General features: G+C 36.6%; 2 long non-coding RNA genes and 1 other non-coding gene across 4 annotated transcripts; 1 reads left to right on the forward strand and 2 right to left on the reverse strand.

Moving 5' to 3' along the window:
• Window positions 1–520: 520 nt before the first annotated feature.
• Window positions 521–12,418, reverse strand: LOC135151074 (uncharacterized). Of its 2 annotated transcripts, XR_010289544.1 has the most exons (7): window positions 12,202–12,418; window positions 11,991–12,064; window positions 11,780–11,894; window positions 1,858–1,953; window positions 1,620–1,742; window positions 1,257–1,312; window positions 521–962 (listed from the first exon to the last, which is right to left on the reverse strand). It is a non-coding gene; the product is annotated as an uncharacterized LOC135151074 (long non-coding RNA). The 2 variants fall into 2 exon arrangements; XR_010289543.1 differs by lacking the exon at window positions 1,257–1,312.
• On the reverse strand, window positions 2,160–2,970 carry LOC135151742 (uncharacterized). Its single transcript, XR_010290635.1, has 3 exons — window positions 2,951–2,970; window positions 2,783–2,824; window positions 2,160–2,397 (listed from the first exon to the last, which is right to left on the reverse strand). It is a non-coding gene; the product is annotated as an uncharacterized LOC135151742 (long non-coding RNA).
• Window positions 12,419–12,981: 563 nt separating the features above from the next.
• LOC135151778 (small nucleolar RNA R71) lies at window positions 12,982–13,088 on the forward strand. Its single transcript, XR_010290697.1, has one exon. It is a non-coding gene; the product is annotated as a small nucleolar RNA R71 (small nucleolar RNA).
• The last annotated feature ends 12,066 nt before the right edge of the window (window positions 13,089–25,154 follow it).

The following is a 25,154-nucleotide window of genomic DNA, read 5'->3' on the forward strand; positions in this document are numbered from 1 at the left end:
AAAGCTCGCAAACATTAGGTGGTGGTTGAACACCCAAGTTAGCTAAGGAATCTATCTTCATAGTAAGAGCCTTAATTTGAGCAGTTACACTACACCATAAGTGGCCTATTGTAACAGCCAAAAAAGTGTGAATAAAGGCTATAAAGTGTTGCTGAAAGTGAGAAAAATGGCTATGGTAACACTTTTTCACCAAACAGGATCGTAACTAAAATCGGTGCTACCATAGGGGTCTAGGGTAACACTTTTTCATTTTTTAGTTACACCTGGAAAAGTGTAACCATATACCTCTACGCCTACACTTTGTTTTGTTTTGGTAACACTAAAAGAGCTGTAACTATAGGTCTATAGTAACACCATTTGTGCTACTGTAACACTAAACTTTAAAAAACTAAGTTATCAATGGCAACATCTTGTTAGTTATAGTTACACTTTTATATAAACCTTTTCTACCTTTACCTACATTTTTTTAAATCTTTACCAACAATTTTTGATATTTAGCAACAGAGAAATATGAACCATTTACAATAATACCTACACTTTACAAAAACTCTTTGCCAACACTTTACAGGAAAAAAAAAGACAATAGCACTTCCCATTTCAAATTTACCAACCAATATTCAGCGACAAACACAATCCAAATACAAAAAACAGAGGTCCAAGCCAACCAACTAGCAACCATACCAATATAAGTACTAGTGCATAAAACTAAAACTAACTTAGGTATTACATCAAGATTATAAGTTAATTACTCGCCAGGTGCAATATAAAATCTAACTATACTTGGAAATTGAAATTCGAGCTTGCTTCCTCAATGTAAGAAGATTGCAGTGTGTTCTGGACAGGTGTCCCCATCCCGTGTACCTGTTGCTGCTTTTGATGTGGCTGTCTCGCTATAAATAGAGGCTCAAATTGCGCATTAGAAGAAGACCCGAAATGAGCCACGTGCCTTTACTGTGGATGTCCTGCAACAACCACCATTTGTATATATATTAATCCAATGCAGAAAAAAATATGACAGATCCAAATTTCAGATAAGTATTGCATGCAATGAAGTAGCTAAATGAATTTTGTCTATGCTAGCTACACATGCATATAATATATAACAACATTCTTATATATTCATATCTTGTGGTTGTGTGCATAGAACTTAAAGAGTGCAAGATATAAAATGAAATAAATTGTGTAAAATAGTATGAGGCGGTGAAGGGTATAATAAAACCTGTCAATATACATCAAACTTTAATTTCAAGCCATACCAAAACTGAAAATCCAATTAAAACAGGAGCCCATCAAAACTGCACTGACCAGTTTCCTGCCAGCCATTTGAAAGTTTTTCCATCAATTTATGGCTAGGATAGAATACCAAACAACCATCTGGTACAATTTTACAGATTTCTTCTAAAAACAATCTAAGTGAATCCTTAACATATGAGAAAATAACAGTGAATCAATGTGCCATAAAGAAATTTTTCAATCATTATAAAGTGAAGAAACATCAGACTTTGCATGATAAGCTACCTGGAAAGCATTAGAGTCTGATGTCTTGTAAACTGGTCAACAACTTTTTGTTTACCAATATATGTGTATGATATATCAACAACAATTATAAACATTATTACCAGAACGTTGAGCACACCAGCCTTGTAGTTGTGGGCTGTAGTCTTCTTTTCTCTTGAAATATACACAAAATTGGGCATTTTGTTACTGGACTCATCCTTTTCACTGGCGCTCTCCATGATAATCTGCAAGATCCTCGTCATTAGTTCTATTTTTGTTATTTACTTGAAATTTACTTGGCAAACATAAATATGAGATCGAAGTGTTTAGAGTGAAAGTATGATGATACTTGAAGTTTACCAGCTTCAGCACCATTGTGTTCACGTGGATAGAAATCCTCAAATTTGTCTCCTAGCTCCTGCAAGGATCTAGCTAAATTGATAGATAAATGCCCTCCTGCAAGATGACAAGGAAATTATCACAAAAATACTGGCTAAACTCAGAAAATGTAAGAGCTCTGTTCTAGACAATAATCAGCACATCAGTTTAAAACTATCCTAGTGTCATAAACAACAACAAACTTAAGCACTGTGACGCCCCCGGCCCGGGATGACCTCGGCAACCCGACCCGGGGATGTCATTCTACTAAACAAACCAAAATATATCTTCATAATCTCAACTTAACATTTCAGCATAAGTTAAAGGTACATTTAACCTTACATCAAAAGTCTTACATCATACGCCTCTAAAAGTTCAGGTTTATCACAAAATACATATTTAAAACACTTCTCCCGATTACATATACTACTACTAAAGTTTTATTGCTAATCCAACCAGGTCTAGCACTTCAGTTCACCACATTTTTACCCTTGCCGGAATAACCTTCTCCGGAATCCTTTCCTGTAGAGTTAGTACATGAAAAGAAAAGATGAGCTCATAAAGCTCAGCAAGCATATATTGTACGAATCAACTGAGTTTTATTCACAAAGATTTAATTGATAAAATCAATTCCACAGAGTCATCAAAACAGTTTCACACATGAAGATGAGTACGAGTATGAGTATTCAAACACGTTCAAAGTTCACACGTTCTACTGTTGGGGATCCCGGCCAGCTAAACAATTGGTTTAGCTTTCCTTCCCGAAGGAAGTATCACACTACTTCACAAAGGAAGCATCACACACAGAACAAATGCAAGAATACTCATTCCTCATCATAAAATCATCAAGAAAATGTTCACCAAAACATCATCAAATATCACAGCGAAGGGTACAGTATATACTTACAGTGTACAATGTCCTAGTTAAAATCTCCAACAACTTCGTTCCCTAAAATATTCACACATTTATTTTATTATTATAATATCATGCTTATATTAAGACTCCAATTACTACTATTCAAATAAAAACACTTAAATTAATAAAACTATAAAAATAATAAGTCAGTAGACTTACTAGATTTAACAGGCTGTGAGCTTCCTATTTTTAGAAAGTTGGAGTTTGTTGTGTTTATATAAGGAAAGGTGTGGCTTTCCTTCCATCTCTACTCGATGTGGTACAACAATGAGGTTTTAAGAAAAGTTGGCGTCGGGTGGCGCCAACGACTTGTCCAACTTGGCGTCAGGGGTGACGCCCACAACTTGCTCTTGCCTTGCTTCTCTAATTTTCTTAATTAGATACTAGGTCATTGGTTATATTCACAAGAATATAGTGTCAAGTTATCAATGTGGTACGAAAATGAAGATTAAAGAAAAGAAGTTATCGGGAGCTAGCATGGTGCCTAAGTGGAAAGGATGCATGTCTTGCTAGTATCAACAAGTTTTATTAATTAGTGTCTTGGCTCTTGCTATAAATATCCCTCCTTGTCCCCTTTTCTTTTAGATGTGGTTTGTAGACTTTATTCTCTTTGTAATAGATCACCCATCCCACATTGAGAAGATATTGGAGCCATCTTGCCCTCAACATCTATATATATCCCTAACTAGCTCACCTTTCTACTCAAGAAAGTCTTTGAGCTTTCTCTTGGCTCCAATATTTCCAAGTAATTTAAGTTTTAAAGCTTTTATTTAATAAAGGACTTTGTCAAGTCCCACATTGTTGAGCAAATAGAGATTTATAATCTCTTTCTCCATATAATGTTATGAAGCCAACACTTGCAACCCAAGCTTATTCATTTTGGACTACTTTTAGTCCCACATCGAGGAGATATGAGAGATACATCACCTCCTCTTCTATATAAATCAAAGCTGTAAAGTCAATATTTAAAATTAAACCAACTTCAACTAGTTGTTTGGTTTGTGGACAGTTATATTGTCCCACATCGAGAAGGTTTTAAAGAAATTTCCTTCTCAACTCTATATAAAGCCAACAAGTCTATTTGCTTAGGAGATTAAAGGGAACTCACCCCTTCCATAATAGAAGTTGAGCATAGAACTTACTAAGTTCTATATAATATATAATCTCAAATAAGTATAAACATATTCCTTCACTTGGCTTTTCTAATAGCCTAATTAAAATAAGAAGTTTAAGATTCTGAATAGGGGATGAAAGTCTAAAAGTTTACTCTTACAAAACTACCAGTAGAGATGAAAATAATCATCTAAGTCTTATTTGTTTGTAAAACAACTTGTCCCACATCGAGAAGATGTGAGTACAAGTCTCATGTCTCAACTATATATTGGGATTGAGCATGAGCTTATTAATTAATTAATAAATACTAAATAAATTGGGCTTGGTAACTAGACTAAGCCTAGTTAATATTTGGCCCAAATAATGATTGGGTTGAATCTAGTCCAATTCAATTGAACATAATTTTGGGTGAAAGTAGAAAATATAATAATATTCTTCAAAATACATATAATATATGTATTTTCAAATAAAACTGAACTTGGGATATTACATCCTTCCCCCCTTAAAAATTTCGTCCTCGAAATTTAAAATTTAATCGTACCTGCCTTATCGAATAAGTGGGGATACTTTGTCCTCATTGCTTCCTCAGTTTCCCAAGTTGCTTCTTCTATATTATGATTTCTCCAAATCACTTTCACTAGTGGTATGACCTTCGTTCTTAACTTCTGCTCGCGACGATCTACTATTTCTACTGGAAGTTCTTCGTACTGCATATTTTCCTGAATTTCTATCGGTTCATAATCTACGATATGTGATGGATCCGAGATATACTTCCTCAGATATGACACGTGAAACACATTGTGAATATGTCCTAAACTTGGTGGTAGTGCTAACTCGTATGCCACTTCTCCAATTCTTCTAAGAACCTCAAATGGTCCAATATAACGAGGACTTAATTTTCCTTTCTTTCCGAATCTCATAACGCCCTTCCATGGAGAAATTTTAAGAAAAGCAAAATCTCCCTCCTTAAACACCACATCTCGGCGATCCTTGTCTGCATAACTCTTTTGCCTACTTTGAGCCGTTAAAATCCTCTGTTGTATCAGCTTCACCTTCTCCGTAGTTACACGAATTAACTCTGGCCCCAACAACCTTCTTTCCCCCACTTCATCCCAACATAATGGTGTTCTACACCGACGTCCATAAAGTGCTTCATATGGGGCCATCCCAATTGTCGCTTGATAACTATTATTATATGCAAATTCTGCTAAAGGTAAATGTTCTTCCCAACTTCCTTTAAAATCCAACACACAAGCTCTTAACATGTCTTCTAAAATTTGAATTGTACGTTCCGATTGACCATCCGTCTGAGGGTGAAATGCCGTGCTCATACTTAGTTTTGTACCCATCTCTTCTTGAAAACTATTCCAAAATCTTGAAGTAAATCTGGGATCTCTGTCAGACACAATTGAAACAGGTACTCCATGTAACCTAACTATTTCTCGTATATACAACTTGGCTAACTTCTCCAAAGGTGATGATTCCGATATAGCTAGAAAATGTGCACTCTTTGTTAATCTATCCACGATAACCCAGATGACATCATTTCCTCTTTGTGTCCTTGGCAACCCTAATACAAAATCCATGGTGATGTGTTCCCATTTCCATTCAGGCACAGGTAGTGATTGTAATAAACCTCCTGGCCTTTGATGCTCCGCTTTCACTTGTTGACAAACTAAACATCTTGCCACCCATTCTGCAATTTCTCTCTTCATCTTAGGCCACCAAAAATGTTGCTTTAAGTCCTTATACATCTTCGTAGATCCAGGATGTACCGAAAAAGATGATGAATGTGCGTCAGACAATATTTCCTTCTTAATCTCTATATCAGATGGTACACATATTCGATCACGAAACCTCACGATGTCGTCATTTCCTTTCCTAAAATCCTTCTTTCCCGATTCTGAAATAGAATTATTCAAAATTTCCTTTAATCGTTCATCTTGAATCTGACTTGCCTTTATCTTTTCTAATAACATCGGTTTGACCTTAATTTGACACAATAAGCTCCCATCCTTCTTTTGTATACCAAATTCAATTCCAAGTCTTTCTTCTTGAACATCCAATGATTCAACTATGACCCCCGCACAATTCCCGACTTCCTTCCTACTTAACGCATCAGCTACAACATTCGCCTTACCAGGGTGATATAAAATTTCACAATCATAATCCTTTAACAACTCCAACCATCTTCTCTGTCTCATATTTAAATCTTTCTGTGAAAAAAGGTACTTTAAACTTTGATGGTCTGTAAAAATTTTACACTTTCCTCCATACAAGTAATGCCTCCAAATTTTAAGCGCAAAAACTACTGCAGCCAGCTCCAAATCGTGGGTGGGATAATTCTTCTCATGATTTCTTAATTGTCGAGACGCATAAGCAATAACCTTATCACGTTGCATTAACACACATCCTAACCCCTTTCTTGACGCATCACTGTAGATTACAAAATCTTCAGTTCCATCTGGTAACCCAAGTATTGGAGCAGACGTTAGTCTTTTCTTTAATTCAATAAAACTTTTCTCACATTCCTCCGACCAAACAAACTTAACATCTTTCCTTGTGAGACTTGTTAATGGTCCAGCTATCTTAGAGAAATCTTGAACAAACTTCCTGTAATACCCGGCCAAACCTAAGAAACTTCGAATCTCTGTCACATTCTTTGGTCTTTCCCAATTCATGATCACCTCAATCTTCGAAGGATCAACTGAAATTCCTTCTTCTGAAACTACATGTCCAAGAAAACTTACTCTCCTTAACCAAAATTCACATTTTGAAAACTTTGCATACAACTGCTCTTTCCTCAAAGTTTCTAAGACTATCCTTAAATGTTCCTCATGTTCCTTCTCAGTTCTCGAGTAAATCAGAATATCATCGATAAACACAATTACAAACTTATCCAGATAATTCCTAAATACTCGATTCATCAAATCCATAAATACCGCAGGTGCATTTGTCACCCCAAACGGCATCACTACAAACTCATAATGGCCATATCGAGTCCTAAACGCCGTCAATGGAATTAATGCTTTCTTTCTTCACTCTCAATTGATGGTAACCTGAGCGCAAATCTATCTTTGAAAAGTAAGTGGCTCCTTGTAATTGATCGAAAAGATCGTCTATTCGTGGAAGTGGGTATTTATTCTTTACAGTCAACTTATTCAGTTCTCTATAATCAATACATAATCGTAGAGAACCATCCTTCTTTTTCACAAATAACACTGGCGCTCCCCAAGAAGAAACACTTGGTCTAATATACTTTTTATCCAACAATTCTTGTAATTGTACCTTGAGTTCCGCTAACTCGGTTGGTGCCATCCTATATGGTGTTTTTGATACTGATTGAGCCTAAGGAACCAATTCAATACCAAACTCAACCTCTCTTTCAGGTGGTAATCCTGGCAATTCCTCAGGAAAAACATCTAGAAACTCTCTAACCACATGTGTATTCTCAACCTTACTTTTAACTTCCTCCTCACTAATCACATAAGCTAGAAAACCTTCGCATCCTTTTCTTAACATCTTATAGGCTTTTAAAACTGATATCATGACACTAGGTTTTTCTAACCTGTCTCCTTTAAAATAAATTTTCTTTTTATCTGGGCCCCTTAAACATATTCTCTTTTTACTACAATCCAAATTGGCCTTATACTTTGTCAACCAATCCATTCCCAAAATTACTCCAAAATCCTTCAATTCTAAAGGTAACAAGTCTACTAGAAAAGTATGTCCGCTAAGTATAAGAGTGCAATCTTTATAAACTTTGTTCACAAACAAATTCCTACCATTTGGGAGTTTTACTAGTAGAACATTATCTAAACTTTGCGCAGGAATATTCAACTTATCCACATACTTCAAATCCACAAAAGAATGAGTTGATCCAGAATCAAATAGAACATGCACATCTTGAGAACAGAGTTGGAGCGTACCTGACACCACATCATTTGATATTTCAGCATCCTGAGTTGTCATGGCATAGGTCCTAGCTATTGCTTTAGGTGCCGATTGGTGGGAAGTTCCTGCTGCCGGAATTTTGTTCCCTTTAGTTTCAACTTCAGTCTTGACTTTCTTCTGAGGGCAATCCCTTGCTAAATGGCCTTGTCGTCCACAGCTAAAACAAGAGGTTACTTTAGGGTTTGGGCACTGAGTTGCTATATGCCCCTTTTCTCCACAATTATAACATAATCCCTCACCTCGATAGCAAAATTCACCACCATGCCTCTTTCCACATTTCTTACACTCAGGTGCTACCGTTCTCCTATCATTTTCCCGGAAATTCTCTTTCTTCATCCCTTGAAATTTCTTATTATCTCTCTTATACCCTGATTTAGGACTTAATTCTGTCTCCCTTCCTCTTTTCTTATTGTTGAAAAATTGAGTGCGAGCTTCATATTCCCTTTCTGCAATCCTAGCTTTTCCAACCAACTTATCAAATTGTTCTAGTTCTAACAAAGAGACCCTTTCTCTAATTTGAGGTTTCAGTCCCTCTTGAAACCTCTGACATTTCCTAGCTTCAGTATTAACCTGATGAGGGGCAAACCTAGAAAGCTCCAAAAACTTTGACAAGTATTCTGACACAGACATTCCTTCTTGCTTCAATCCTAAAAACTTCATCTCCATCTCATTTTTCATACACGTAGGGAAATATTTATCAAAGAACAACTCCTTAAACCTCGTCCAAGTCATCGTTGAACAATCTTCTGTCTGTTTAACAGTGTCCCACCAAAATACAGCTTCCCCCCTTAAAGAGTGTGTTGCGAATTTCACCTTTTGTTCATCCAAGCATTCAGAAATTTCTATCACTTTCTCCATTTCCTTTATCCATGTATTCGCAACATGTGGATCTAAATCTCCTTTAAATACCGGGGGATCAGCATCCTTAAAGGTCTTATAAGTACACCTTCGTTTATTCTCACCTTCTCGCTCCGGATTATTTATACGATCTTGTTCTTCCAAACGATCAGTATTCACCTTAATTGTATTTGTATTTTCTTGCTCTCCCCTAATAGTCTTCAACATATTCCTCATTTCCTCCAAAACCAACATCATCTCAGGACTAATTTGAATGCTAGGTCCAGCGCCACTACTATTTTCTTCATTCATCGTCACCTAAAATCATATAATATATATATTAGAACTATATTCTAATCCACAAATCATACTAGAACTATAGTAATACTACACACATAGTTCATGCCACAAATTCACAACTAAGGTCCACATATCCCTTAAACCTATTCTTCAAACTTAATATCACACTAGTCTAGAATCTTAATCCTACTTTCGCCGATACTCGAACCTGGCTCTGATACCACCTGTGACGCCCCCGGCCCGGGATGACCTCGGCAACCCGACCCGGGGATGTCATTCTACTAAACAAACCAAAATATATCTTCATAATCTCAACTTAACATTTCAGCATAAGTTAAAGGTACATTTAACCTTACATCAAAAGTCTTACATCATACGCCTCTAAAAGTTCAGGTTTATCACAAAATACATATTTAAAACACTTCTCCCGATTACATATACTACTACTAAAGTTTTATTGCTAATCCAACCAGGTCTAGCACTTCAGTTCACCACATTTTTACCCTTGCTGGAATAACCTTCTCCGGAATCCTTTCCTGTAGAGTTAGTACATGAAAAGAAAAGATGAGCTCATAAAGCTCAGCAAGCATATATTGTACGAATCAACTGAGTTTTATTCACAAAGATTTAATTGATAAAATCAATTCCACAGAGTCATCAAAACAGTTTCACACATGAAGATGAGTACGAGTATGAGTATTCAAACACGTTCAAAGTTCACACGTTCTACTGTTGGGGATCCCGGCCAGCTAAACAATTGGTTTAGCTTTCCTTCCCGAAGGAAGTATCACACTACTTCACAAAGGAAGCATCACACACAGAACAAATGCAAGAATACTCATTCCTCATCATAAAATCATCAAGAAAATGTTCACAAAAACATCATCAAATATCACAGCGAAGGGTACAGTATATACTTACAGTGTACAATGTCCTAGTTAAAATCTCCAACAACTTCGTTCCCTAAAATATTCACACATTTATTTTATTATTATAATATCATGCTTATATTAAGACTCCAATTACTACTATTCAAATAAAAACACTTAAATTAATAAAACTATAAAAATAATAAGTCAGTAGACTTACTAGATTTAACAGGCTGTGAGCTTCCTATTTTTAGAAAGTTGGAGTTTGTTGTGTTTATATAAGGAAAGGTGTGGCTTTCCTTCCATCTCTACTCGATGTGGTACAACAATGAGGTTTTAAGAAAAGTTGGCGTCGGGTGGCGCCAACGACTTGTCCAACTTGGCGTCAGGGGTGACGCCCACAACTTGCTCTTGCCTTGCTTCTCTAATTTTCTTAATTAGATACTAGGTCATTGGTTATATTCACAAGAATATAGTGTCAAGTTATCAATGTGGTACGAAAATGAAGATTAAAGAAAAGAAGTTATCGGGAGCTAGCATGGTGCCTAAGTGGAAAGGATGCATGTCTTGCTAGTATCAACAAGTTTTATTAATTAGTGTCTTGGCTCTTGCTATAAATATCCCTCCTTGTCCCCTTTTCTTTTAGATGTGGTTTGTAGACTTTATTCTCTTTGTAATAGATCACCCATCCCACATTGAGAAGATATTGGAGCCATCTTGCCCTCAACATCTATATATATCCCTAACTAGCTCACCTTTCTACTCAAGAAAGTCTTTGAGCTTTCTCTTGGCTCCAATATTTCCAAGTAATTTAAGTTTTAAAGCTTTTATTTAATAAAGGACTTTGTCAAGTCCCACATTGTTGAGCAAATAGAGATTTATAATCTCTTTCTCCATATAATGTTATGAAGCCAACACTTGCAACCCAAGCTTATTCATTTTGGACTACTTTTAGTCCCACATCGAGGAGATATGAGAGATACATCACCTCCTCTTCTATATAAATCAAAGCTGTAAAGTCAATATTTAAAATTAAACCAACTTCAACTAGTTGTTTGGTTTGTGGACAGTTATATTGTCCCACATCGAGAAGGTTTTAAAGAAATTTCCTTCTCAACTCTATATAAAGCCAACAAGTCTATTTGCTTAGGAGATTAAAGGGAACTCACCCCTTCCATAATAGAAGTTGAGCATAGAACTTACTAAGTTCTATATAATATATAATCTCAAATAAGTATAAACATATTCCTTCACTTGGCTTTTCTAATAGCCTAATTAAAATAAGAAGTTTAAGATTCTGAATAGGGGATGAAAGTCTAAAAGTTTACTCTTACAAAACTACCAGTAGAGATGAAAATAATCATCTAAGTCTTATTTGTTTGTAAAACAACTTGTCCCACATCGAGAAGATGTGAGTACAAGTCTCATGTCTCAACTATATATTGGGATTGAGCATGAGCTTATTAATTAATTAATAAATACTAAATAAATTGGGCTTGGTAACTAGACTAAGCCTAGTTAATATTTGGCCCAAATAATGATTGGGTTGAATCTAGTCCAATTCAATTGAACATAATTTTGGGTGAAAGTAGAAAATATAATAATATTCTTCAAAATACATATAATATATGTATTTTCAAATAAAACTGAACTTGGGATATTACAAGTTATATTTACATTTCACATTTTAGCTCTAGAGACAGAAACTGAATCAACAAACTATTGTTCCAAAATTTTGCAAAGATTATGCTAAGTTTAAAATTTCTGCTTAGTAGAAACAGAATCCGACAATGAAATATCTCTTGATTTTACACTATAGACCTAAAAATAGATAGAATTAGAGTTCTAAGAGGACTATAAACAAACACTTTACATATTCAAGTATAGAAATACAGAAAGAGATGTTGCAACCGACCTCCAAGCTCGAACCCAAACTTGAACCAGCATCAAACCCCAAAACCGAAACAAGAACTAAAAAGAGTCGAATACAACCTCCAATCAAAGCTCCCAGATTGCTAAAACTAAAATTTCTGGATTTGTTAAAACAAACAAGTAAGAATGAAAAACCAACAAACTCTAATCGAACTCAAACATACACCTAATTAAGCTTCAAATAAATATCGAACCCCAAAATCAAACTAAAACCAAATATTCCAATTCCCATGTCCACCGAGTATGAGCTTGAGACTCTATATTGCGACTGTAAATAGAAAGACACAGATAGATAAGAGAAAGTTACAGAGGAGACAGAGAGATAGAAAGAAACATACGAAGATAGAATAGGGAGATTGATACAAAATAGATACACAAAATAGATAGAGAGGATAATACATTAACCTTAAATCGAAGCCCTATTCTTGGATCCCTAGATTAATTGAACAAGCGAGCCCCTTTTTCTCAAACCCTAATTGAAGCCCTTTCTCTCCGATTGCATTAAAGTCCAGTTGAGAGTTTTGAATTGAAGTCCGACCGCGAGATCCGGCTGAGAGTGACGAGTGAATGAGGTGCGAGATTAGTGAGAGAGAGAGAGAGAGAGTTTTCTTTGTTGAGATGAAGTTGTAGGTTGGATAAATAATTTTAGTTTTTTCAGATTTAAGACAAGGCATTTGTTTTCCCCGCCTACGTTTTAATTAAAATTCAATCCCGCTCATGTTTTCTTTCAACCGCCTAAATTTTCGATATTTGGTTACATTTTTTTTAAGATCAAGCGTAACATCAATTTTGGTGTAACGGTAGATGTCTTATTTTCTTTATGGTTACATTTAATGACACTAACAGTTACAATAAAAAAAAGTGTAACCATAGATAGCCAAAAATAATTTTAAGTCATCTATGGTCACATTTTAGCTGGTTACACCGAAAAAATTCGTTACAATAGGCCATATATGGTGTAGTGTTAAGGCTGTAGTAGCATCAACATCTAGAACACCTGCTGCCTTGACCTGATGAAGACGCTGAGTAGGATTCTGATATTCATTCGCAGCCATCATCTCGATCAACTCATAAGCCTCATCATAGTTCTTAGCCCATAGAGCTCCACCTGATGCTGCATCTAGCATTGGTCTGGATTGAGGTCCAAGACCATTATAGAAACAGTTTATTTGCATCCAATCCGGCATGCCATGATGGGGACACTTCCTTAGCATCTCCTTATATCGCTCCCAGGCTTCACAGAATGTTTCTCCTGATTGTTGAGAGAATTGAGATAGAGCATTTCGTAGTGCAGCAGTCTTTGCCATGGGGAAGAATTTAGTGAGAAATTTCTGAGCTAGATCTTCCCATGTAGTAATAGAACCAGATGGTAAAGAATGCAACCATCCCTTAGCCTTATCTCTCAGTGAAAATGGAAAAAGCCTTAGCTTCACAGCATCATCAGAAACTCCATTAAATTTGAAAGTGTCACAGATCTCTATAAAATTACGTATATGCATATTAGGGTCTTCAGTAGGAGAACCCCCAAACTGTACCGAGTTCTGGACCATTTGAATAGTTCCTGGTTTGATTTCAAAGGCATTGGCTGCAATTGCAGGCCTGACAATGCTTGACTGGATATCATCGATCTTTGGCATAGAGAAATCCTTCAATGCCTTACTGTCTGGTTGTGCTTCAGGTTCTGTCATTGTTTCAGAATCAGAAGAAGAAGATGAATCAATTGCTTCCTTACGAGCTTTAGAACGTGTTAGCATAAACGCGACCCAAGTACCTGAAATAAAGAAAAGAAGAAAAGTGAGAAAAGAATAGAATCCTAGTCAGTGAATTTTAATGCACACTGATGACAAGTACATAAACTAATTAATTAACACCGAGTCCCCGGCAGCGGCGCCAAAAACTTGTTCGCAAAAATCTACACGCAAGCGCACGTGATCACAAGTAATATATTAAGTTCGATCCCACAGAGACTGGTGAATTAAGAATACGCACCTATGCAACAATGTATGAGTAATTTTCACTGCTAAGACAATTAACAAAGATGTGTTCTTTTATACTAATAACTAAATTTACTAATCAAAATCAGAATAGGAAAACACATGGGATTCTAACTTCATTATCGAATTCATCTCGAATTGAAATTACTGATTAACATGTGACTGTTGATCCTAATCAGACAACACGAAAGTAATACATGCCAACTCTCGTTGCACACATATCATACCAATCAAAATCCGCAATTAAGACAGAATTCTCATGGACACCAACAAAGCTCAGACCCTATATCTCTATAGCGGTAGTGTAAGCAGAGAGGTTTAATAACAGGTCGTCTATCGTGATTACACAGGGTGATAAAAATAGTTCAAGTCTACCACAAATTATGTTTCATTCACATAATCCTATGTTTACATGGCATAGTTCTAAATTCAATCATCCACTCTCGCTTCAGAAAGAATTAACAAACAACTTAGAAGTTAGCTACGCTCCTAAGAAGAATAAGCACGGCGCATGCAAAGAAATCAACGTACGTCACAAAATCAAGTAATTAATATTCTTTACTAGACTACATCGATAAATCCATTAGAATCCCATGAAGGCGGTTAGTTCATAATCGAACTAATCGACATCATGGGTTCTAGTGAAAACATGATAAATAAATTACGAGAATTAAACGGAATAAAAGTACTTGAATTAATAATAAAGAACACAACGTTACAGATTTGATGTTCATGATCTCGCTCGAAACTGTCACTTCCTCGCGAAGAACGATCCACTACAAAACTGATAATGTGCTTGATTACAAAAACTAAACTATGATATTGTTCTCTAAACTACTTTGAGGCTAGGGTTTTACACATGAGAAAATAAAATACATTGACCAAGTCAACCGGGCCTCGACCGCTGCTCAATTCCCTCAGAAAAGCTTCAAAAATCGGCCCGGAACAACCCTGCTGGGCGCAGCCGCGCTAACCAAGCGCGGGCGCGCTAGTTGAACAGGATGTAGCGCGGGCGCGCTAAGCACTAGCGCGGGCGCGCTAGTGTCTGCCACTGGCAGTCCTGGTTCTTCGTTTTCAGCTCGTTCTCGCGTGTAAACCCTTCCTTGCTCTAGTACCACTTCCGTAGGTGATCACGGTTGCATTTAGCACATGCAACAAGCCCTTTAAACCCCTAGATAGCTCTAGTGGACGAGTGTGTTCTCGTGAGGGTTTGTAGAAGATATACCCACAAAATCCCAAGTCGTGATGAATCCACAATTCTCTATTCTTGCAAATAATGCACCAAAAACAACCTAAAATGATAGAAAATCACTTCATCACCTCAACTCGTGACCTGCACAGAAAAACACTAAAAACACATCAAAAGACACTAAACACTTAAGTACAACCAACCAATTTAAGTAGAAATGAAGGCCTATAAGTGTGTATAAATACCACTTATCAAGAGCCAAGATGGAAGAGAGACTGAAGGCTCTTCACCAAGAGAATCCTCAAGAGCATCATTGAGGTCTTCATCACTATCATCATATTGAAAATCATCTCCAGCATTGGCAGGCAGAGTTGCAAGTGCCTCCTTTGCTCTAAGCATGGATGATGTAGTGTGAATTAGATTTAAGCTCCTCTCTGTTGCTTGATTGTCCATTCTTGCAAAATCTTGAACAACAGACATCCCATGAGTAAAAGTCTCAGGGTCTAGTGGCACACTATCCAATATGGATCTATATTCAGCTTGATAAGCTTGCTCACTAAACCCCTCATTGACACCTGCATTTCTCTCAATTTCTCTCTGTTCTTGCATCAAGGGCTCCCCTTGGCTCACCACACAGCTCACCTCTCCCTCACTTACCCTTGCTAAAGGGTCACTCACTGCCTCTCCTTTTTCCTGGCTAGAAGAAATTGCCAGACTCTCCACACCCTCTCCTTTTGCCAGCACCCAAGGCTGCCTCTCCACTCCTGAGCTCACATCACTCAAACCTAGTAGTGTTTGTGCTACCATGTGATCAACTGCTGTAGAGAAAGGTAAATTAGTTGAAGTAACAGCAGTTGTCAACTGATGAGAGACATCAGTTGAAACATGAGTAGAAGGGGCTTTCAACTGATGAAGGCTGTCAAGCACATCAGTTGAAGGACAAACACTATTCAACTGATGAAGGAGATCTGTTGAAGATAAAGAAGAAAAAGGCATAGAAGCTGTGACAGTTGAGTCTGTGGTGATTGATTTTAAATGTATATCCACAGAACACATTGTCATAGTAGAAAGAATTGGATGAGAAAGATCCAACAAATCATCAAAATGATGATGATCAATCTCAGAAGGGGGCTTCTCCAAGAAATCCAAAGATGGAGAATTTACAAGTGTGGCGTGGATTAATTCCACATCCACAGAAGAGGTTGGGGATTGTGTTTGAGTAGTAGATATGGTAAGATCATGTATATGTACAATAGGTTGAGAAGAGGAAGGGGGCTGTGCCTCCACATTTATTGGAGTCACATCAAACTGACTTTGTGAAGTTGAAGTTACAGGCATAAAATCTAGAATGGATGCCTGTGTGTGTGCATAGTGCTTTACCTTCTCACCTTTGAGCTTCTTTCTCCCATAGGCTTTTATAGGTGAAGAAGTAGTGTCCCTCCCTCTCTTTTGGGAGGATGCTGCTAGGGATGAGTTTGAATCCTTTTTAAGCTCCACAGTCTGTTGGGAGACTGCAGAGGGGCTTGGCTGGTCATCACTCTTCTTTCCAGCCTTATCCTTAGGGTTTCTTTGATGATCACCCTTTCCCTCCCCCTCACTACCACCAATCACACTCCCCTCAGGTTTGTGCTTCTTGGATTTTACAACAGATGCCTTTTGGGAGGCACCTGAGGTTGGTTTGGAAGATTTGGTTTTAGAAGGTTGTGCCACTTGTGTGGACTGTTAATGGGCCTCTTCAACAGCCATGATGGCAGAAAGCAAAGAAGGTGAGGGTTGAGAAAGAGTAGTAGGAAAGCCATGTACCTCCTTTTCTTTTCCAGGCTCCATGATTGGCAGGTAAGGCACCTCCAAGGAGGGGTATAGATTCATTATTAAGAGGTCCTTGAAGACCCTCTTCTCCTGCACAAAACTTGGAAGCTTGGCTTCCTGGTTAGTGATGACTAGCTTATCATCAATATGATTAGCCAGCATCATAAGGAATCTAACATAGTACATATTTCTAGGTCTATCTACCTTATCACCTAACTTCTCCCTAATTTCATGGATCATCAAAGTACCAAAATTATAATACTCATTAGTCAAAAACATGTAAAGCATTTGTAAAATCTAAGAGGTAACAACATTAAAATTACTAATTTTACCAGAAAAAGACTTAACAAATGCATCACATAAAAAGCTCCACTCTCTCCTCAAACCTCTCCTCTCAATCTTACCTAAAGCATCAGTTGGTAATACATAATTCATGGCATAAAGCATGTTAACTAACTGGATATCAGAAGGCAAGGTAGAAACAGTATTTTCAGGGATTCTAAAGCATGCATTCATAACATCACAATTAATTTCAATAACATTATTTTTAAGAGTAAAAGAAATAGTGTCATCACAACTTCATGATAGATAGATGGAGTTTAGAGCATGGCATGAGATAGTTAGCTGGATTTGATGAACTCCATCATCCATGATACTCCTTTTCCTCCACAGCCTTAGTGTCAACAAAGGAGGCAAAGTTATTCTTCTCATAGATGAAGCCAGTTGGTGAGGAGTATTTCTTCATGGGCGCCATTGCAATTACAAGAAAGAGCTTGAAGAAAATAAGAACTTGTTTTTGCACAGAGAGAGAAGGAGAGTTTGTGAATTCGAAAGAGTGAAGTGAAAAGAAATGAAAATAAATTAAAACACTTAAATACTTTCTCAGAAAATTGTTGTGATTGGCTGAGAAATTACCGTTGAGAAGAAATTACTCTTATTGAACTCTACAAAAATTAGACACACGATCGTGTGTATAAAGCAGGAGAGAGATAAAAGAAATTTCAACGGCTCAGATCTAATAATATTTTCAACGGATGAAATAAGCGCCTCTTTAAACTTCCTATTCAACTGATGATGATCAGTTGAAAGTGTTTTCAACTAGTGTCATCAGTTGAATGAAAAACAAAACAAGAGGGTATTGTTTCACACATCAGTTGAAACAATTTCACTAGTTCATCAGTTGAAATATTACAGATTTTATCCAGAATTATAACTAACTCAATTTTGATAAATCAAAATTAATTAAATTTTGGCTGCCAAATTACAGAAAAATTCACTATAAATTAGGAGAAATTTAACATACCAAATTTACTTACCAACCTTGTGAATGTGGATTCATCAAGAGGCTTTGTGAAAATATCTGTAGTTCTTCACTTGGGACAAAATGCATTTCAACAGTACCAGCCATCACATGTTCTCTTATGAAGTGATATTTGATGTCAATATGCTTGGTTCTTGAGTGTTGTACTGGATTTTCAGTTATAGCAATAGCACTGGTGTTGTCACAAAATATTGGAATTTTTGAAAGATTTAAACCATAATCAAGTAATTGATTTCTCATCCACAATATTTGTGCACAACAGCTTCCAGCTGCAATGTATTCAGCTTCAGCTGTAGAGGTTGATACAAAGTGTTGCTTTTTGCTAAACCAAGAGATCAGCCTATCACCAAGAAATTGACATGTGCCTGTTGTACTTTTTCTATCAATTTTGCATCCTGCAAAATCAGCATCTGAATATCCAATTAGATCAAATCCAGAGTCTTTAGGGTATCAAATACCAAGATTTGGTGTTCCCTTAAGATATCTGAATATTCTTTTTATAGCAATAAGATGTGATTCTTTAGGATCAGATTGAAATCTAGCACAGAGGCATGTAGAAAACATAATATCTGGTCTACTAGCTGTCAGATATAAAAGAGAGCCAACCATGCCTCTATAATTAGAGATATCCACAGATTTCTCATTAGGACTTAACTCTAATTTGGTGGTTGTTGGCATGGGAGTCTTAGCTTCTTTGCAATCCATTAAATCAAACTTTTTAAGTAAATCATAGATATACTTAGTTTGATTCATGAATATAACTTCTTTTACTTGTTTAACTTGTAAACCAAGAAAGTAGGTGAGCTCTCCCATCATGCTCATTTCATACTGACTTTTCATTAGATTAGCAAACTTTTTGCAAAGTCTCTCATCTGTAGAACCAAAAATTATATCATCTACATAAATTTGAACCAGAATAAAGGCACCATTTACATTTCTATAAAATAGTGTTTTATCCACAGTTCCTCTGGAAAAATGATTATCTAACAAGAATTGAGATAGAGTGTCATACCATGCCCTAGGTGCTTGCTTTAGTCCATAAAGTGCTTTTAATAAAAAGTAAACATACTCTGGAAATTCTGGATCTTCAAAACCAGGAGGCTGACTCACATACACCTCCTCTTCCAGTTCACCATTCAGAAAAGCACTTTTGACTTCCATTTGATAAACTTTGAAATTTGCATGAGCAGCATAGGCCAAGAAAATTCTTATGGCTTCCAATCTTGCAACTGGTGCAAATGTTTCATCAAAATCAATTCCCTCAGATTGAGAGTATCCTTTAGCCACAAGCCTTGCCTTGTTCCTGGTGACAACTCCATTTTCATCCATCTTGTTTCCGAATACCCATCTTGTGCCTACAATTGTTCTATTCTTAGGCTTGGGTACCAGCTTCCAAACTTTGTTTCTCTCAAATTGATTTAATTCTTCTTGCATGGCAAGAACCCAATCAGCATCTTTGAGAGCATCTTCTATTACTTTTGGTTCATCCTGTGAAAGGAATGCACTATACAAACATTCATCTTGAGTAGCTCTTCTTGTTTGTACAGATGCATTTGCATCTCCAATAATTAACTCAAAAGGATGATCCCTTGTCCATTTTCTCTGAGGTGGAAGTGATTGTCTTGATGATGTAGCTTCATTGTTGAAATTCAGATTTCCATGTTGGAAAGCTCCCCCTAAATTTGACATCTCATTATTTCTAGATTGATTGAAATTTTGAGACATTCTTTCAACTGATGATCCTTGAGGGGTTTCAACTGAAGCCTCCAATGTAGTTTCTACTGATGCTTCAGTTGAGTTTCCAATTTCAGTTGTTTCTTGTACCAAGGTCCCATCAGTTGGAATATTAATTCCAGGATTAATTCCAGCATTCTGAACAGTGTCATCACAATCATCATCACTGTCATATGGATCACCTTCACCCTCATTCTCAAATCTGAGATTATCATGAAATCCTTCATCTGTCAATCCTTGAATCTTTTTATCATCAAAAACTACATGAATTGATTCCATAACAATGTTGGTTCTCAGATTGTATACTCTAAATGATTTTCCATTAGAATATCCAACAAAAATAGCTTCATCTGCTTTGGCTTCAAATTTTCCAAGATTTTCACCTTGATTTCTTAGAACATAACACTTGCATCCAAATACATGAAGAAAGCTAATTGATGGCTTCTTTCCCTTGAAGAGTTGAAAAGGAGTTAGATTGTGAGGTTTGGTAATTAGAGAAATGTTTTGAGTAAAACAGGCAGTGTTCACAGCTTCAGCCCAAAAATAGGTTGGAAGTTGAGCTTCATTAATCATGGTTCTTGCAGCCTCAATGAGAGTTCTATTCTTTCTTTCTACCACTCCATTTTGTTGTGGAGTTCTTGGTGCAGAAAACTCATAAATAATTCCCTTATCTTCACAAAATTCTTTCATCACAGAATTCTTGAATTCTGTCCCATTATCACTCCTTATTCTTTCAACTTTGACATCTGGATTGTTGTCTAATGTCTTGATATGATTGATAATGATTTTCCTAGCTTCATCCTTAGAATACAGGAAGAAAGTCCAAGTAAATTTTGAAAAATCATCAACAATCACTAGACAATATTTCTTCTTAGAAATGGACATTATGTTGACTGGTCCAAACAAATCCATATGCAAGAGCTGAAGAGGTTTCACAATTGATGAAAGAGATTTGCTTTTGAAAGAGCTTCTCTTTTGCTTTCCTTGCTGACAAGCTCCACACAGACCATCTTTGGAGAATTCCAGCTTTGGTATTCCTCTTACCAAATCCTTCTTAACTAACTCATTTAATGTCTTGAAATTCAAATGAGGCAATCTTTTGTGCCATAGCCAACTGTCATCTGAGCTTGCTTTACTGAGAAAACAAGTGATAGATTCAGATTTTACAGAATTGAAGTCAGATACATACACATTTCTTTTTCTTTGTCCAATTAGTACCACATTGCTGTCATCTCCCTTGGTGACAACACAGGCTGCAGGAGTGAAATTTACTTAGTATCCTTTGTCACAAAGTTGTGCTTAAGACCAGATACCAATGCAACTTCATCAATGATGACATTCTCTTTTGCAATCAAGCCATATCCCATAGTATATCCTTTGCTGTCATCTCCAAAGGTAATGCTAGGGCCAGCTTTCTCTACAAACTTTGTGAGCAGGGAAGAATCACCAGTCATGTGCCTCGAGCATCCACTATCCAAATACCACAAATTCTTCTTATGGTTTCCCTGCACACATTCCAAAAATAGATCAAGATGATTTTGGTACCCAAATTGCTTTGGGTCCAGATTTGTTAGTCTTAACAACTTTTACTTCATTCTCAACTTTTCCCTTGGATTGAAGTGGTTCAATCTTTGGTTTTGGTTGAGAAATAGGAACATCAACATTGTTCTTAAACACAGACATTTGAGGCATGCATACATTGTTCATACTATGTAGATTTGAATGGAATTGAGGCATGTTAAAAGCATTGAGATATGGATTGAACATATATGGCATGCTAGGCTGTGAATATGGATTATGAGGCAATAAACCAGGCATCATGTTCATAGCAGATAAGTTCATGTGAGGAACATATGGCATAGGAATAGGTAATGATAAATTAGGAGCAATCACAGTTTTACAATTAGCAGATAAGTGATTTACACTACCACATTTACTACAAGTTTTCCTAGGAGCACTGGCATTGGGTGTGTAATTAGTGTGCTTGTTGACTCCAATTTCACCATTTCTATTTCTCTTCTTCTTTTTAGTCTCTTCTGATTTAAGCTCACTAGCATCCAACTTCTTCTTGGTCTTATGAGTGTTGTTAACACTTTCACTAGTCTCTGAAGAATCATTCTCACCTTTAACAAAGTTCTTTTTAACAGGACCATATTTCTTATTAAGTTTCTTGAGAACTTTCTTGTCAACTGATGAGTTTTTGTTCAACTGATGACTTTCATCAGTTGAAGCTTTACTTTTCAACTGATGATCATCATCAATATTCTCATCACTTGAGCTGATCTCAGAAATCTCAAGAACTTTCTTATTCCTTTTCCATTCATTCTCCACAAAGGTTTCTCTACCTTGCATGTTGATGATATTAGTGGAAACATCTCTCCCAGATTTCCATTTAGCAATAATCTCTTGTTCCTTATCAAGCTGTTTCTTATGATCTCTTCTCTTTTCAGAACAACCCAAGAGATCATCTTTGGCTGTCTGACACTCAATTTTCAGTTTCTCAAACTCAATAAATTGAGCTTCTAAAGCACTGTTTCTATCACTAAGAAAGGTGTTAGCTTCCTTAATTCTACTATTCTCCTTAGTGAGAGATTTTAAAGAGACATGCAAATGATACAATTCTGTAGACATTTCATTTATGGTAGCATTGCATTCATCTTTAGTTAACTCAACTAAGTTTGTAGTGAATACCTGACTACTGCTTCGAGTGTTTTCTTCTTGATCTGTGGAGTTGGCCATTAGAGCAAGATTGACAAACTCCTCCTCTCCATCAGAATCATCCCCAGCTGCCCAATCATCCTTTGTGATGAATGCTCTTTCCTTTTGTTTAAGAAGTTCATAATATTTCTTTTTATAGTCAATGTTTTCACTTGACCTCTTCTCAACTTTAGGCTTTCTGCATTCATTTGCAAAGTGACCTGCATTCCCACAGTTGAAGCACTTGAATTTTGATCTGTCTACCATGCTTCTGTCAGACTTGGGATTGCCTTTAAATGATTTTGCAGAATTGAAATTCTTTTTGAATTTCAGTTTGGAGAATCTTTTTGACAGGAAGGCTAGGTGCTCATCAATTCCATCACTTTCTTCACCAGAATCAGCTACATTTTTCTCTTTTCCTTTTCCCTTACTTGACTCTGAGCTCTCTTCTTTGACCAACTTCTCAGTTTCTTCAACTTGAGATTTTCCCTTGTCCTTGACAGCATCATCGAGAGATGCAACTAGAGCCACAGATGAATGCCCTTTCTTTTGGCTTTTCTCAATCTCTTCATCTTGTTCCATTTCAAGCTCATAAGTCTTTAAAGTTCCATACAGTCTCTCAAGAGTATAGTCTTTGAATTCTTGAGTGTTTCTGAGAGAGACTGTCATAGGTTTCCATTCTTTAGGAAGAGCTCTTAAGAATTTCAAATTTGAATCCTTAACTTGATATACTCTTCCAAAGAGTTTTAGACCATTTAATAGTTTTTGAAATCTGTTAAATGTGTCACTCAAACCTTCACCAGAATTGAAATGGAATGACTCATATTGTTGAATCAAAAGCTGCATTTTGTTTTCTCTTACTTGCTCATTCTCTTCACAGATGGTCCTGATGGTGTCCCAAACTTCTTTGGCACTAGTGCAGCTAATAACACTATCAATCATTTCTTGATCCAAACCATTGAACATAAGGTTCATGGTTTTCTTGTCTTTGTGAACTTCTTCAGTATCTTCTTGAGAATACTCATGGATAGGTTTTGGAATCATTTTACCTACCATATCTTCACCATCAGCTCCCATACCTGTGTAGACCTTCATGGGGACATGAGGTCCTTTCTCAATGCAGTTCACATAGCTTTCATCAATGGACAACAAATGCAATGCATTCTCACTTTCCAGTGAAAGTAGTTGTCTATGTCAAGAACAGGAATCTTCACTCCAGCATCCTTCTTTCCCATCTTCTAGCAGTGTTGATCTTTTTCCCTGTTTGTTGGGAACCTGGCTCTGATACCAATTGTTATTTACACAAACTATAAGAAAGATTGTAGAAGGGGGGGTTGAATACAATATTTTACAAAAATAAAAGATTCAAGAACAAACACTTTAAAACAATAAAACAGAAAACACCAAGTATTAAAAATACGGGTAGATTGAATGATCCACCCGTGAGATTTTATATAGAATAATCTGTGGATTGATTACAATTCGCACAGCTGCTGGTTCATCACTTGAACAAATTCTAACTCTCAGATTTTCTCTCAAGTAATTCGAACAAGTTCAACTGATGCTTCTAACTTGGTTATATACTCCAAGTTTTACAAGGCTTTTAACTAGAATACAAATTGCACTCTAATCTAAAAACTATGCTGCACATCTTTGTCTTATGCATGCTTTCTGAAATGTCTTCATCTTTGACCATCATCTTGATTTGATCCAGATTGCATTGCATGAGATAAGAATGTTTCTGCTTCTTTATTTTCCTAATCATGCTTCCATGTCTATTTTAGTGTCATTTGATCCATGTGATTTTCGATCCATGTGATTTGTCAGACTTAAGCTCTAGTCACTTTCAACTGCTCGTTGCTTCATCAGTTGAAAGTTCTGGTTACTTTCAACTGCTCTTGACTTCATCAGTTGAATGTTGTGCTAGCCTCATCAGTTGAATGAATTACAGACTTCATCAGTTGAATGCTGTTCCAGTCTCATCAGTTGAATTCCTTAGCATCATCAGTTGAATACTTTCTCTTCAGTTAAATGCTGGTTTTCATCAGTTGAAACATGATCTAGTCTTCATCAGTGGAATAGTTACATCTCATCAGTTGAATATCCTTCACTTGGATAAAATTACATGGCATTGGATATTTACAATTGGCCATCCTATTCTACCCATCCGTTGATAATTCTCAAAGATAAGAAATATAACAATTACAACTGAAATTTGATAAAGATTCTAAGTAAGACATGTTACAAAATGTTTATGTTATCATCAAAAATTATTGATTCCTAACAAAGGAGCCTTTATTGAGGATGATCATATGGTGGAGCTGGAGTCTGACAACCTCGAAGCCATCAAGGAGTGGGATGAGTGGAAGTGGTTTCATGAATCATGAAAATGTGATTCAGCAGCTGAACCAGCGAAAGAGTGATCCTAACCTCACTCTGATAGTGCACCCAGTGGAGGCCTCGCAGAATGCCTTGGAATGCTATCTGGCAGAGATTGGTCCGCTGCAGAGGCACCGTCTGGTTGTGTTTAAGAGGCTTTTTGGGGAGGTGAAGCCGTGAAGGAACTCTGGAGTCTAGACATGGGGTTGGGAACTACCAAGGGTGATTTTGAAGC

The sequence above is a fragment of the Daucus carota genome, chromosome 3 (genome assembly GCF_001625215.2).
Source record: "Daucus carota subsp. sativus chromosome 3, DH1 v3.0, whole genome shotgun sequence".
Lineage (NCBI taxonomy): Eukaryota > Viridiplantae > Streptophyta > Magnoliopsida > Apiales > Apiaceae > Daucus > Daucus carota.